Below are 16002 nucleotides of genomic sequence, written 5' to 3' on the forward strand. Positions count from 1 at the left end.
AAGAGAAATACTGTATGATTCCACTTATACGAGGTTTTTTAAGTAGTCAAACTCACAGAAACAGAAAGTACAATGGTGGTCACCAAGGGTGAGGGAAGGGAAATTACTGTTTAATGAGCATAATTTCCGATTTGCAAGATGAAAAAGTTCTGGAGAGCTGTCTCACAACAATGTAAATATACTTAACGCTGCTGAACTGTACACTTAAAAATGGTTAGGATGGTAATTTTTGTTTTTTTACCATAAAAAAGATAACACAAATAAGCTTTTAAAAATAAAAAAAATCCCTGGCTGACATGGCTCAGTGGTTAGAGCAGGGGTGGGCAAACTTTTTGACTCGAGGGCCACAATGGGTTCTTAAACTGGACCGGAGGGCCGGAACAAAAGCATGGATGGAGTGTTTGTGTGAACTAATATAAATTCAAAGTAAACATCATTACATAAAAGGGTACGGTCTTTTTTTTTTTTAGTTTTATTCATTTCAAATGGCCGGATCCGGCCTGCGGGCCGTAGTTTGCCCACGGCTGGGTTAGAGTGTCACCAGAGCACTGAAGGGTTAGGGGTTCGATTCCCAGTCAAGGGCAAGGCACGTGCAGGAGGCAACTGATCTCTTTCACATCGATGTTTCTTTCTCTCTTTCTCTTCTCCTTACCCCCTCCTTTCCATTCTCTCTAAAAATCAATGGAAAAAATATCCTCTGATGAGGATGAACTAAATAAATAAACTAATTAATTAATTAAAAATTAAAGATTTTAAAAGTTTATTCTTTAAAATATATATTTACCTAATTTCTTTTCCATCGCCTTAACAAGAACGTATGACACAAATAAAATGATAGGTATTAAAGTTGTTTCCAAAACAATACAATCTCAGCATTCAAGTAATTTTAGCCTCACATATCAAAGTGAATTGTTCAAAATGCTTTTGGTGTAACCAAAACTTACTAAGACATTTTCCCTATTAGCAGACTATTTCCTAAATATATATACAGTAAGGAGGCTTAGAAAGTTATTTTGGTCAAACTTTTTTGTATTTCATGTTCCAGGGTAGATGCCCAACTTAGCTGAAGCCAAAAGTGAAAAAAAAAGACATAAAGTATACTGTACATAAGACTGTCTATTAGTAGTTCAGGTTTTAAAATATGTTTTGAGAAAGCTCGGGATTCAGTAAAATATAGCTGAAAAAAAGACACACCGTGAGCACCGAATCCTAAGAATACTGTCCATCAATGACAAAGAATTCCCATGAATTATAAATTCCCAAGGATTAAACAAAAGATGCTTGTGTTTGAAGAAAAAGTAACTTTGGTTAAGATAGGCATAAATGAGAGAACCTAGTTTCAGCTTGTCTTAAGCCTCAATCACTTTCATTCAAAATTTTCAAATCATATTATTCCTGGTTAAGTTCTGTTGTCATTTGTTTATATTTAAATAGTTTCCAGGTGCCCAATTTCCCTTTCTCACATTACTGGCTGCCACAATTCTCAACTGCAAATTTATTAAATGTCATAAGCACTTGAAAAAAGAAGAAATAATCATGTAAAAACAGTGTGAGGATAAACCAAAGCAGTTTCTCCATCAGAAAATGAGGCCTGACACTCTGTGACAATCACTCTAGGGAAGCTGTTTTGACAGTCATCAACAGCACATAGAAATCTGTCCTCAACCTATATTACAGAAAATATTTTTAAAGTATAGTTTTGTAAGCTCCAGGCTATCCACAGATTTATAGCAAGGTTCAAAAAGGCACAAACCACTGTCTTTACACATGCTTTGCTATAGTCTACAGCTTCTCCTGAATAGTTTTGCAGCTCTTACCCAATTTAAGAAAAGGAAAAAAAAAGCTATACAAATCATATCTACCCAATGAGGTTGGGGAAAAGATAGAGGAAGGAAGAGAAAAGAGCCTTTAATAAGACTTTGCATGCAATAATTATATTTTCCTACTTTACCCCCTTCCTTCACTGTGCATTACATTGTCAGCATGAGTCTTCCAGATGACTTTTAAGTGGCAATAAGAGAGTAAGCATTCTGTTAACTGGGTAAAAGGTGGACAAAATAAATATAGTCAGCTCATACTTTCTGAGAAGACTGGAACAGCTGAGTTAATTAATACAAATAATAAAACCTGCTTGGACTATGACCTCAGAAATTGCACAGTTTTAGGGATCGAGTAGTTTTCTTATGATTCAGTATTTTCTAAATGCTGCAGTAGTGTTCTGCAGCCGACAGCAGAATAGTGACACCCATTCGAGCTTTGACTTGGAAAGGAAGATCCCTGGGTTTTACATCAATCCTCATTCTGGTTCAGTGGAAACCTATGGACTTTTCTTTTTTCATTTATAAAACAAGGTGGTTAGACTAAGGTTCCTTTCAATCTAAATGAGATGAGTCTAGAAATCTAATGTTTAGTAATATTTTTAAAAAATCATCCAGCTATTCAGTCTCTTTTGTTCTCATTATTATTATTTCACAGAGTTCTACACTGTGCACAGAACAACGCAAGGACAAGAGTAAACAGATCTATTCCTCTCTATGGTTTGTGCATTTCAAGGGCCTTTGGGCTCTACATACAATCCTCCTACTGAAGGCTACAAAGCTGTTGGTTTTAGAAATTCTAAAGATTAAAAGGAGAAGCAAAGCCTTCTTAAGGCACCGGGCTTAACACTCTAGCTCAAAATACATGCAACAAGAACGTAGGCCTTGAAAGCATCAGAGCCATCCCCATAAAGTTCACTCCCTGTGTGTACGTCTCTCTTTCAAATCACTCTGATAATGCATTTACATGCTCTAGATTCTGGCTGGTAAGCCAATACTACTCAAAAGGGGTAAAATGAATATAGCTACAAAAGAATATCCACTGTCAAGTTCCACAGGTGCTGTCTCAAAAACATAGTAACCCACCTGGCACACAGAGCGGCAACCCTCTGGGCCACACACTGCACAGCAAGGACCTCGGTACCTCTGTAACGCCATCAGCAAACACACATTGGTATCAACAGCTCAAGACAGTGATGTCCTGAGTCCTTCACTTCAGCTGTTGATGACCAGATAGCAAAACTAAGCACAAACCGGAACATAAAAAAACATGGACAGGAGAATTTTATCAGAACCTTGACTCCCAATTTTCACCGAGGCAGTCCCTAAAAATGGGTTTTATAAACAGGAAAAAAAAAAGAAAAGAAAAAAATGCCACTTTGTGTAAAATTTGAGCACTAGAAGTTTGTGCCTATCACATAATACATTAAATAACAGACATGGTGTGATTACATCTGTTTAAAATCTCACTAGTTATCTAACAAATGAACAGTTAAACCTCTTGCTTTCAAGATAATACCAAGTTGTATGAAAGAATCTCAAAGCACTTTATATACTACATGTCATTAACTCCCATAAATCCTTGACAAGTGTGGCAAAAAGCCAATGCTCCAAATATTATAAATGGGGAGAGCAGCACAAAACAATGACAAGACATGTCAGAAATCATTCTGCAAAGAACCCTACAAAAGAAAGCAACTGCTTGGGCTCCCAAGTCAGCTTTCTACCTTTATTTGGAAGCTACCTTTAAATAACTTAAGAACAAGGAATCAGAGTCCAGAAAAATCATCTCAGCCTAAGGTATGTAAGCCCAAAGAGAATATATATAACAGTGTGGGCTCAGCGACCCTTTCCAGGGGGTTAGAATACTGACACTCCACTTCCGGGACACCATGCAAGTAAAGAAACCCAGAGCTCCTGAAAGATGAAGTCTGCCCTCTCCCCCACTTATAAAGCTATGATGACAGCACATCCAGTATGGACAAAAACTTCTGCTTGTTTTTTAAACAATTCTGAGATATACTTTGTAAGCAACAATTTTCTTTTGATTTTCTTGTACATTTATGAAAAATGTGCCCTCATTTCAAGTATTCGTTCATCCCCTAGGCATTGCTGCTGATGAGGGGGCAGCCAGGGATGCCAAGCTAGGCTGTGAGACCACATCAAGCTGAGGAATGGGCCACTGCCAGGCTGCCATGCAACAGGTGAAAGAAACTGAAGCAGGGAAAGGCGGGAGCAGGCACGGATTAGCAGCCTTGGTCCTTCCAAAGTTGCACTCATGGGGCCTTACTGCATGTTTTGTGGTAATCCTGTGTGTTCCACTCAGAATCACAGAAACAGCCTAGAGCTGGAAGCGACTATAGAGGTCATCTAGTCTAACTTCTGTTCCAAGAAGGTTTGTCTTTCCTTTTATATAATGGTCTAAAGCTTTTGTTTGAATTCTTCCACTACCTGAAAGGGCAACTCCACTGCTTAGTAGAGCTAATTGGTAGGAAGTTCCTTATTGCTAATTTCTGTCAATTAACCACATCTATCCTTTCTGGAACTACCCAGTATAAATCTCAACCTTTCTTTACATGGCAGTCCATTATCCTATATAATAAGAGGGTAATATGCAAACTGACCCTAACAGCAGAACGACTGGAAATGACTGGTCACTATGAACACACTGACCACCAGGGGGCAGATGCTCAATGCAGGAGCTGCCTCCTGGTGGTCAGTGCACTCCCACAGGGGGACTCTGCTCAGCCACAAGCCAGGCTAATGGCTGCCAGCACAGCAGTGGTGGTGGGAGCCTCTCCCGCCTCCTCAGCAGCACTAAGGATGTCCGACTGCAGCTTAGGCCTGCTCCCCGCTGGCAAGTGGACATCCCCCGAGGGCTCCCGGGCTGCGAGAGGGCACAGGCCAGGCTGAGGGACCCCGCCGAGTGCACAAATTTTTGTGCACCAGGCCTCTAGTAATAAAATATAAATGCAAGACTTACCAATTACATTTTGTTTGCAGTATGGGCCCATTCTACCTCCCTTACAAAGTCTTTGTGATGTTGATTCAGACATTCATTCATTTAAGAAGTATATGTTATCTACCATTTGAGAGAAAGATAAACAACAGCAGCAGCTAAACTTTACTGGTCATTTACTAAGGGCCAGGAACTATTCTCAGTGCTTTACATTTAATAACTCATTTAATCTTCCAAACATATGAAGTAAATATTCTGTTGATTTGTTTTACAGATATGAAAACTGAGGCACAGAGAGGTTAGGTCATTTTTCCAAGGCCATACAGCTGATTCCAGGAGGAATGCTCCCAGGACTGGGGCTCCTACACTTAAATAGCCCACTGTCTGGTAGGAGAGAACTAATATCCTCTCAGCTTTGTGACAGAGGTGCAAATCTGCTGAGCGCATGTTCCATTTTCACCAAAATCTCTATAAATAATGTTGGTCAGGACAAGGTCACTGAGTCTCACCACATAAATAGTACAGTTATCCCTAGCAGTTGACAATAACCCACTAAAATAAGACATTTCTAGGGTATAGTTGTTTGGCAAACTAGAGATTCCCTCAATTCTATCTTCACTCAGTTCACATTGATTTGGACAATAACGACATTACAAGAAACTCTAGGACAGTGGTTCTCAACCTGTGGGTCGCGACCCCTTTGGGGGTCGAATGACCCTTTCACAGGGGTTGCCTAAGACCATCGGAAAACACATCTATAATTACATATTGTTTTTGTGATTAATCACTATGCTTTAATTATGTTCAATTTGTAACAATGAAATTGGGGGTCACCACAACATGAGGAACTGTATTAAAGGGTTGCGGCATTAGGAAGGCTGAGAACCATTGCTCTAGGAGGCCCTTTAATAAAATCAGATTATAAAAATAAAAACTAGTAAAGGTGGAAAAACAAAATTGGTCTATCCTGTTTCTTCTGCTAGTCTTAGAAGTAATATTGTAGTAAACACTCTCTCATACACTGCTGGCAGGAGCATAATACTACATCCTTAGTGATAAGCAATTTGTAAATATGTTTTAAGAATTCATATCCTTTTACCTAGGAATTCTATTTTTGACAACTTATCCTAAGAAAATAATCAGAGATGTGGACCCAGATTCATGCAGATGTCTATTACAGAACTATTTATCATGATAAAACACTAGATGCCCTGGTTGGTGTTACTCAGTGGTTAGAGCAGGGGTGGGCAAACTTTTTGACTCGAGGGCCACAATGGGTTCTTAAACTGGACCGGAGGGCCTGAACAAAAGCATGGATGGAGTGTTTGTGTGAACTAATATAAAGTCAAAGTAAGCATCATTACATAAAAGGGTACGGTCTTTTTGTTTGTTTGTTTTATTCATTTCAAACGGGCTGGATCCGGCCTGCGGGCCATAGTTTGCCCACGGCTGGGTTAGAGTGTCAGTCTGTGCACCACAGGGTCACAGGTTCGATTCCTGGTCAAGGGCACATACCTGGGTTGCAGGTTCGATCCCTGGTGCCTGGTCAGGCGCAAGTGGGAAGCAACCAATCAACGTTTCTCTCTCTCTCTCTCCCTCTCTTTCTCTCTCTCTTTCCTTCCCTCCCTTCCACTCTCTCTAAAAATTATTGGGAAAAATATCCTTGGGTGAAGATTCACCAAAAATATAATAACACTGGAAATAACATGAATGTGCTAAAATAGGGGTATGAATAAATAAATTATGCAGCATCTACCTGCTGAAATCATAATAGTAAAAATGCAATTTCTATAAATATCTGATTAAAGGGAAATGCTTATGATACATTCAATATAAATAGCCAGATACTCATCCAGCTGGTATGGCTCAGTGGTTGAGCAGCAACCCAGGAACCAAGAGGTCACTGGTTCAATTCCCAGTCAAGGCACATGCCTGGGTTGCAAGCTTGAATCCCAGTGGGGGGCATGCAGGAGGCAGCCGATCGATGATGATTCTCTCTCATTATGGGGCGCGGCTACAGTGTTTTGGCCAGGTTCAAACCTCAGACTAATGAAAGGACAGGGTCCTCTCATTGCCACGTGCAAGTCCCAGCTGGAGGGCAGGGTCCACCCAGCACAATTATAGCCAATGACTGTGGTAGTAAGCTTGAACCTATGGTCCGAACACGTGGCCCTACTCTAGTGCCTTGTGCTAGAGTTCAGGTGCATGTAATTGAGTGAGGTTGGAACTCACGAGAATGCTGTAAACAATGTGATCACGCCCCTACTTTGCCTTGTGGCATCTGCTATAAAATAAAGACACGGCTTGTGGGTGCTGGCGCTGTCTCCTCATCAGGGAGCAGCGTCCCACCGAGACCCAGCTTTCATTCTCTTCTCTGTCTTTCCTTAATCCTTTCACCCCCACCCACTCGGTTAACCTTTGGCCGCAACATCTCATTGATGTTTCTATCTCTTTATCCCTCTCCATTCCTTTCTCTCGAAAAATAAAAAAAAATCAATAAAAACGTATTTAAATAGCCAGATAGTCTATAAAAATGAACTATAATCTAAAGCATTTTCTTTTAAAATAGTATTCTTGTGATCATCACACAGAGGAAGATGGAAAGAAATTTATAAAAATGAATTGTTAGATTATGAGCAAGTTTTATTTCTATTTTTCTCTATTTTCTTGTATGCTACAATGAACATGCATTAATTTTATTAACAAAAGACACAATAAACACTATTAGAATGAAGCATGTGAAGTTGATATTCAATTGCTTTTGGCTTTCAAAAACTAGCACTTTCATGTGGCTCAACCTGGTATTAAGCCTAAAAGGAAAAACAAAATTTACAACACTGCCTGTTCTTGGTGAACCAATACTGATCCTTGATGATTGTCATAAAATGCTAAAAAACTACTGCTTAGCAATTTTTTTCTAGAATTGTACTGTACGGCTTACTAGTCTATAATTTTCTAGAGTTCACCATTTAGAACACAGAATCAACACACAGTCTTTGGTCTTCAAGACTGCAACCCTCAAAAAAACCCTGACATGGGTACATGCAATTTGCATCCCAAATTACAAAATTGATGACCCTGTTATTTTTGACCTGAAAAAAAATACTATAAGGTTTGTCACCATTTACTGTTTGAGGTGCTAAAGAATCCAACCATCAGGCCAAGAGCAATGTCCCAGCTTATATTGCATTTACTAGAGAATTGGGAGCCTGCAAAACACTCTGACTGATCTTTGATTCTCACCACCCTCCTACAATCTCATCTTATTGTGAGCAATAAAACCTAAGATCAATCTGTTCCAGGAAGAGATGGTGGTCTCCAAGCATGGCAGACTCCAGAACACCTATTTTCCAGGATTCCTTAGAGATGACCAATAGTAAATTCAAAACTGCCTTATTCTTCAGCAGGCATATATCAAGGGTGAGGCGCAGTGCTAGGAATTATAAATATCTTCAGCATTCTGGGCTGAGATATAATGCATCTGGCTGGGAGGAGGAATTTATAAAAGAATGCTTAACTTTTGAATCATTTTTTCCTCTCTTATCTTGGGCTTTTATTTATACTTAATGATTTATCTATAATTTTTGTTAATTGGTGTTGAAGGTGAGGAGGCATCATTTTATCCAACAAAAACTAATCCCTTTCTAACTCCTTCCCAAAAGATCATTATGAGCTAATCACAGGAAGATATCAAGTCCTACTGCCCCATGGCAAAAGAATGAGTGCCAGTTATGCAATGAGCTGCAATTAGAAACCCCACTGCCCTCTCTGGTCTGACAAGGGGGTGAGGAAAGGTGCAACTGAAGAGAGTGTCAAGTTAAGAAAAGAAAGTTTAACGGCTGTAGAAATGGAAGATTCTTCATTGACCATAAACAAAAAACTTTGTTACCTTCATGAATTTAAAACTCTAGCTAGAAAATAAAAGGCCCAAGCTTGTTACAACAGCATATGGTTCCTCTTGGACTTCACCTCTGCAAAAAAGAGCATACCATACCCGTCTTGGAAAATCCTGGCAATGACCAAAAAAGCAATGGAATCAACAGTAGGAAGTATTCTATTGACACTGACATCATTCTCTAACCCCCAAGTGATGTTCCCATTTCCACCTCCTTTAAATATATCTTATTCATATGGCACAGAGTTCATTTACAGTTCAATGTCTTTCCTTTCCCTCCATCCCATTTTCAACGCACGACTAAGACAGTGACCATGATTTCACTCTTCCTGGGATCCCCAGAATTCATACTGTGCCTAGCACATAGTAGGCCAGATAACTGAACTGAATTTGGCCCATCTACAATTTAAGAAAGAGCCCTATATTGAAGTATAGTAACAAAAAAAGCTGTGACAGCCTTTTCAGCAGTTGGACCACCCAGTATTTTACTTATCAAGCATTAGAAGATATATACTGTTGGTCTCTGTGTTTCCGGTATTTCAGAGGAGAGGCACGGATGTAAGAAGTCATATTCATTTTAGCCATTTACAAGTAAAGAGACCTTGGTGGCTTACTTAAGCCCTTCGAGACTTTTTCTTCATGTGTAAACAGAGATAATATCCCCTATCAGCAAGGTTGCAGGACATTAAATGAAACAGAGTAAGTACTGTATGTGATAGCTGACATCCATCCAGAGACATTTCCTAGCTGCCAATTCATCCAACCAGGCTGCCTTTATCAATCACCTGATTGCTGATTTATGTTTTCAGTTATTCTGCAAGTCATGCCAATACACTTCAGCCTGAATCTCATGAGGATCTCTTTTACCTCCTTCACAACCCATTCCCTCACCTCTTCATCAAATCCTTCCATAAACCACCAATACCAGAAGCTTGCAACTTTGGCTTCGGGTTCAATAGGTCTTTCCTTCTGCCTTCCCACATTTAGTTCTTCCAGCAACCACTTTGACAAAGAAAACTTGGAGGCTAAATGGAAGATGGTAGAGCTCCTGACTCCAGGAACTAGATACCTTAGGACCCAAGTTATAGCTGGATAGCCCAATTCAGAGAGTAAGAAAACACGCTGCCTTGGAAGGAAACTTGATCCTTTCCATCACATGAACACTGGGCACCCCATTTTCATTTTCAGTAAAACAACTACAGGCGGCAGAAAACCCAGAAGCCCATTTCCTGTAAATGGAAAGGCAACATGATACTGGAGAGCACCAATAGCCAACATCCATTAACCCAGCCAATGGAGCCCTTTGCCAACACGCATTTCACTTAAATCCCCCAAACTAATTGGTTCTGAGGAAAGATGTCACCTAACATGATTAAGAAAGAACAGGAGTAGAAAAGCTAAGGGTAATTCTTGCACAGAATGAAGAAAGAGTGGTAGAATTAAAAAAAAAAGCCTCCAAATTCTGCCAAATCTACTACATAAAATTATTTCAAAAATTGGAAACCCTCATATTGTACAACATGAAGAAAAATTAGAGTGACTAACAATAGGTAATATGCAGTGTTAGAAATAACATAACTTAGAGGCTTCAGCAAATAAAAGGGACGCACAAGCCCAGACGGTGTGGTTCAGTGTTTGAGTGTCGCCCTATGAACCAGGAGGTCATGGTTTGATTCCCAGTCAGGCAAGGCACATGCCCGGGTTGCAGGCTCGATCCCTAGTGGAGAGTGTCAGGAGGCAGCCGATTGATGATTCTCTTTCATCATTGATGTTTCCATCTCTCTCTCCCTCTCCCTTCCTCTCTGAAATCAATAAAAATATATATATTTTAAAAAGGGACACACGAGAAGCCAAAGATAGGTTGCAGGGATAGATGATATGTGCGAATTCTCCTTTTTCCTTGCAATAAACAAATTACACAGGTTCACTTCATTACACTGCATATAAAAGAATAAAGCACTGTTTCCGGGCAACAAACACTTTAGCAGCTTAATATTCACTCTGCAGAATCCTAAAAAGTCAGTGAATGTCTTGGAATTTCACCACACAAACTTGCGTCACCACACTCTTTTGTGTCAGGCTGTTTCATTATCTTCAAGGCTTAGCATAATTGGAGCCTCAGTCTAAAAATAGGCTATTTTTTTTCCTTTGCAATCTGATTGGTAAATAAAAGTTAGGGGAGTTTTTATCCCCTTCATTTGTTTTAAACGACCACTACCTTCTGCTCATCGAGCAAAGATTACTGAATACGTTTTCTGGACCTATTTGTTTATTGTGCTTATGGCAAACACTACGACCTTCACCATTATAACAGGCAGTGAGATGAGAGTGCCCTAGACAAGCTACACAAAGACATGCTCCAGAACCACCCCAGTTTTAGCTGTGGTGAACAGCATCACCACCCCTTATGCCACACACACAGGACAGGAGGAAGTATTCTTCCTCATCTGAGTCTCTCCATCCTTGCTGCATCACCTGATTCTCTTCCTTAAGAATTCCATTGCTCGAAGCCACACAAAGCAAACAAGAAAATGAGTGAGCGTGGCATCCTGGGTTTCCAGTCCAAGCTTTCTCCAACAACACTCACACTTTCCTGTGTGTTTTGTGTGCCTACTAAAGATGCTTTCTCTTGCTTACCAGTAAGTAATCACGAGTTTGGCCTCCTAAGCTCTAGCTCTCGTTTTATTGGAATCGTTACCTACGGCTTTCATCTCAAGCCTGCAGGTCACAAGCAATGTCATTAGTCTCCATTTCCCTCCATGGTACATACTCAGCAAATATTACTTTAAAAATGTCTGGCTATGAGGTAAGAATCAGTAACCTAACTAAATATATTCACCTGCTCTCAGCCAATCTTCTGAAAACAAATTTGTTTTTTTTCTGCCCTGCCAAGACACCATTAAAGAAGAAATACCCGGATTTTTCCTGTTATTCAATTATCAGCTGTCCAGCACATCATGCCATGTGGTCCAATTTAAATAGAACATACACCCTACCCTGTTGACCAGAGCACAGAAATGTTACATGTGGCCTAAGAACAATGCACATTATTAATAGTCTGTGAGCTTATTCCTTTCTCCAAGTGCCCCCTCCTCACTCCCATTCCTCCCCGCCTGCGGGAGGCATACCACCATCCAGCACAGGGCTGAAAATATAGTCTTTGGTTAAGTCAGCAGGGGTGAAAAGCCCCTGAAATAAATACAGCCAAATGTCTGACACTCCAAATTATGACAGAAACCTAATATCTTTGCTCCACTCCCATCCCCACTCAACTCTCATCCGAGACAAAAAAATCTCATAACTTGTATCAAAACCACAAATCTTTTGTTAAATGTAAAACAACAAAGCTAATAAAAAATAGGCAATAGAAAACTAACCCCAAACCTGCAAAGAATAATTAGTAATTCCAAATACAGCATATAAACCATATCTGGAAATCACTCATGCTCTGTTCTTTTAAAAATGCAAGTAGAAATTCACTTCAGTTCTATTTTATTTCATTTGGCTTTTTAAAAGAGGGAGGGCATCTATTTTCAAAGACAAGTTTTACATTTTGAGACTCTTAATACATTCAAGTTTGAAAGGGACACAAGCCAATTCAACCACAAAAATTAATAATAAAAGGAAACAAGGACAGCTGTACAACCCGACGCTGGCACTCAATTTCAAAGTAGGTATAAGATGTCTAAAGCGATGACTACAGGGCTCAGGAATCCCTGGCTTAAAATCAAACAGTTTCTTAACACATACACACATACATAAAGCCATTCTCCCCGGCTTCCAAAACTCCCACGACTTACCAAACTCAGTTCACTGTAATTTAACACAGTATTTATGATATGGCAAATTGACACAGGCTCACACTGCCTACTGAAAGGATGATATACAAACAGAAGGCACTAATTCTATTAGTCTTCCCTCAGTTTACCAGTCCTGAGCCATAATAAACCCCACCAGCTTGTTTTGTTTTTAAATTTGAGATGCCTGTGTCTTTAAAGGACCTGACTGTACTGTTGTGAAAAGAATGCTCAAGCCACCAGACGGCACAGGCTGCCGAAAGCAGGTTCTTCCAATTAGCAATAAATGTGCCCAGAACGGCTAAAATGAGGAGACAGTGCGGTGACACATTGTACACCATCAAATTCAAACACCGAGGCAGCTGATCCATTTGGGGGATGGGAAATCTGCAAGGTTGCCAGGTGCGACCATGTCTCCCACAAATCTATCAGAGAAAAGGAAAAAAAAAAAAAAAACAGAGAAAAGGTCAATATTTGGGTTTTCTAGTGATCCCTTCTCTTCAATCCATCAATGTCTGCAATTTGTGAAGAGAGGGGGAAAGAACGTGGAAAGAGAAAGTTGTATGATATTTTCCCCTTTCCTTAAGAACAGTGTCATCCAGGAAATTACCTATGCAGACACACTACAGAACCATAGAACCAGACAATTAAAACTTGCACCAATTTCTATGACACTGATGAGTAGTGGTCAGTAAATTCACACTTTTCTTTTTGTCTCTTAACAAGGAGGGAATGGCACTTTCAAAATCATTACTGCTCTGTCATCTTGGTCCATTGCCAAAGCAAGGAGCTTTAGAACACCTGTCAAATAACACGCAGCTTGTGAAAAAGAAACATACACCAAAACAGGTTTATATAGGGTGCTCACATATGCAGAAAGAGGAATGAGTTTGGGTTAACAGAAAGTCCCTCATTCTAGTGAGAGTTGGGAAGAAAGGAAGAGATTTCCAGGACTCGGTTTATGTTATTTGAGTGAGAGCAATTAAACTTAATCTGTCTCGGTAGAGACTCACGGTGCTGACACAAGGTCAGTCTGATAGGATTTATCTCCTCATCCTCAGCCACATTCCCAGAGGTTTCAGTAATTAAATGGGCAAAATATCGAGGCAAAAATACCTGTCTTCCCAAATAAGAGTTCCCAGTAGAACTGTACAAACTATCCTTTTCTTGTTCTGAGTATTCAGGCCATTTCTCATAAACTCAAAATGGGCTTAAATATCAAGATCCTCTTTTTAAAATGCACCTCCTCCACACCCACCCATCTATACCTGTGGAAACTACTAGTCCAGCGTGATCCTGGAGTTCCAGCAAACAAGCACCCACCTGCGTGGCATAGGCCTAGGTTGGACATGGAACACCAAAACATATGCAACGTGATCCCTGACAGACTGAACGGAGGTAGAGACTGAAGAATACCTATGAAGCAATTTGAAGCTGTAGGCTTTTCTTTTCTTTTCTTTTTGCTAATGAAGAAAATTTTAAGTGTTCATATTAGTGTATGTAGACCCGTTCCAAAATCTAGTAATAAAACATCCAATGTGTGGGTTTTAAAAGGGCTGTAATTTAGATTGAGAATAAGAAAATTCTACTTTCCTCAACAAAATAAACCTTGGCAGTTTCAAGGTTAGCACTAAGAAGATTCTGAAAGATGGGGGAGGCCAGCTCACAGCCCCAGGACCCCTCTTCCTGCCACTAACACCCAGTGGTACAATGTGTGTGAAGTAGGGTACTTCTTCTTGACAAAAAACTTGCATTATCAGGGCAAATGGGCTTTTGCTTGGATTCCCCAAAGTTCAGGTAAAACAAAGATAAGGCAACCATTCCAAAACTTCTGTAAATATGGATAAACAAGAAAGTACATAAATATCTCCTTGTTAAAGCGCTCTCATATGCTCACAGATCCCAACTCCTTTCACCGGCAGAACTTGACCCAGCCCACATCTAACATTAATCGCCTCGTGTCCTCCTAAATCTATAGCTTTCAATGTCCAAAATCCAAAAGGGCACACAGAGGCAGATGTCCAGGCATCTTCGAGATGCTAGTTTCCAACTAATAAGAAAGAAGGTCATTCTGAAATTATTTTAAAAGTCTAAAGTTCTGACTATTTTGAAATAAATATACCAATGTTTTCAAGTATGTAGAGTAATTCAAAGAAAGCCTAAGTATAACACATTTATTTATCTCTCTAGATGCAGCACTGTATTAATAAAGCATAAATTATTCTATATACTTGAAATTTTTGTCATCACATTTCTCTGGAATTATTGAATGTCAACATTATCATAATTTGGACTGACCTCCATGAAGTATTTCCAAATTAGTGAATCCTCTTCTTATCTTTATATTTACCAACATTACTTTCATCAATTTTCAGAAAGGATACAGAAAAATGGACAAGAAAATGTAGATGCTAATAGTAAAAGTTCATCATTATACATGATCTGCAGTTAAGCTATCATTTACTTGACTAGAAGTAAGAGTTTCTACGAAATTTAAAGATATATGAAAATAACCTAAGCTCAAAAATAACTATTAATTTGTGCTATGAAGTATGGTGATGAATGGTAACTAGAATCATTGTGATGATTATCTCATAGTGCATACAAATATCAAATCATTATGTATACACCTGAAAGTAATAAAATGTTATATGTCAACCATAACTCATTAAGAAAAAAAGAAAAAGTCAGAAAAATTTTGTACTATGAAGAATTTCAACTCATTTCATCTGAATTACCACAAATTCTGGATGTGAGCTTAAAAAGCTGAATAGTATGTGTTAGCAGTTTTTGAAAAACTGCAAAGAATTTAGAACTCAGATATCCCCTAAATACAACAATAAAAAGGGGATAAAAGTTTCTCTGGATTAGAATTTTATAATACAAAAAACTTCAAAAGTGACAAGGAATCTGTGATCACTGAAAAAGGATATTGCTTTTTTTAACATACATATTCTGCAAAAATATATTAAACCTACATTTCATTCTTAAAAGAAATTCTCTTCTCATACTAAAAAAAATGTTAGTAGGTCAGCTGAAATTAAAAGTAGTTTTAATGGTGGCTATTAAAAGTCTGGAGACAGAATTAGAACTCTTCCCTCCTACCACCCACACAGTTTCCATGGGTCTGGTCTGGCCAGAAAATTCTTCACATTACCATGTTTTATGTGACAAAAGCATACATTTTTAAGGCTAAAGTTTTCCTTCAAACTACAAAAGAAGGAATATAAGCAGCAGCAGTTCTTTACCATTTTTGCATCATGGTCCCCTTTGAGAATCTCTTAAATGCTATACACCCTCTCCCCCACCCTCCCAAAGTACACATATGCACAGACACATAAAATGTGGTATAAATAAATTACAAAAGAAAATGTTGCATACAACTTTAGAGGACTCAGAACTTCTTTTGGCTCTACTTGGCTTGTGAGAAGTTCTCATATGATAATGTAAGAACAACTAAAACATCAAAATCTATATATTTTTTAAATGTCCAAAAGATGTTTTCCTTCCCTTAGGGTAATTTCCTCTATTTTT

The 16002-nt window shown here is 39.0% G+C and overlaps 1 protein-coding gene across 5 annotated transcripts in view; it reads right to left on the reverse strand.

Moving 5' to 3' along the window:
* Positions 1-16002, reverse strand: part of POLA1 (DNA polymerase alpha 1, catalytic subunit) — a 316833-nt gene that overhangs the window by 239023 nt on the left and 61808 nt on the right. The window lies entirely within an intron of this gene.

The sequence above is a fragment of the Myotis myotis genome, unplaced genomic scaffold, assembly GCF_014108235.1.
Source record: "Myotis myotis isolate mMyoMyo1 unplaced genomic scaffold, mMyoMyo1.p scaffold_m19_p_4, whole genome shotgun sequence".
Taxonomy (NCBI): domain Eukaryota; kingdom Metazoa; phylum Chordata; class Mammalia; order Chiroptera; family Vespertilionidae; genus Myotis; species Myotis myotis.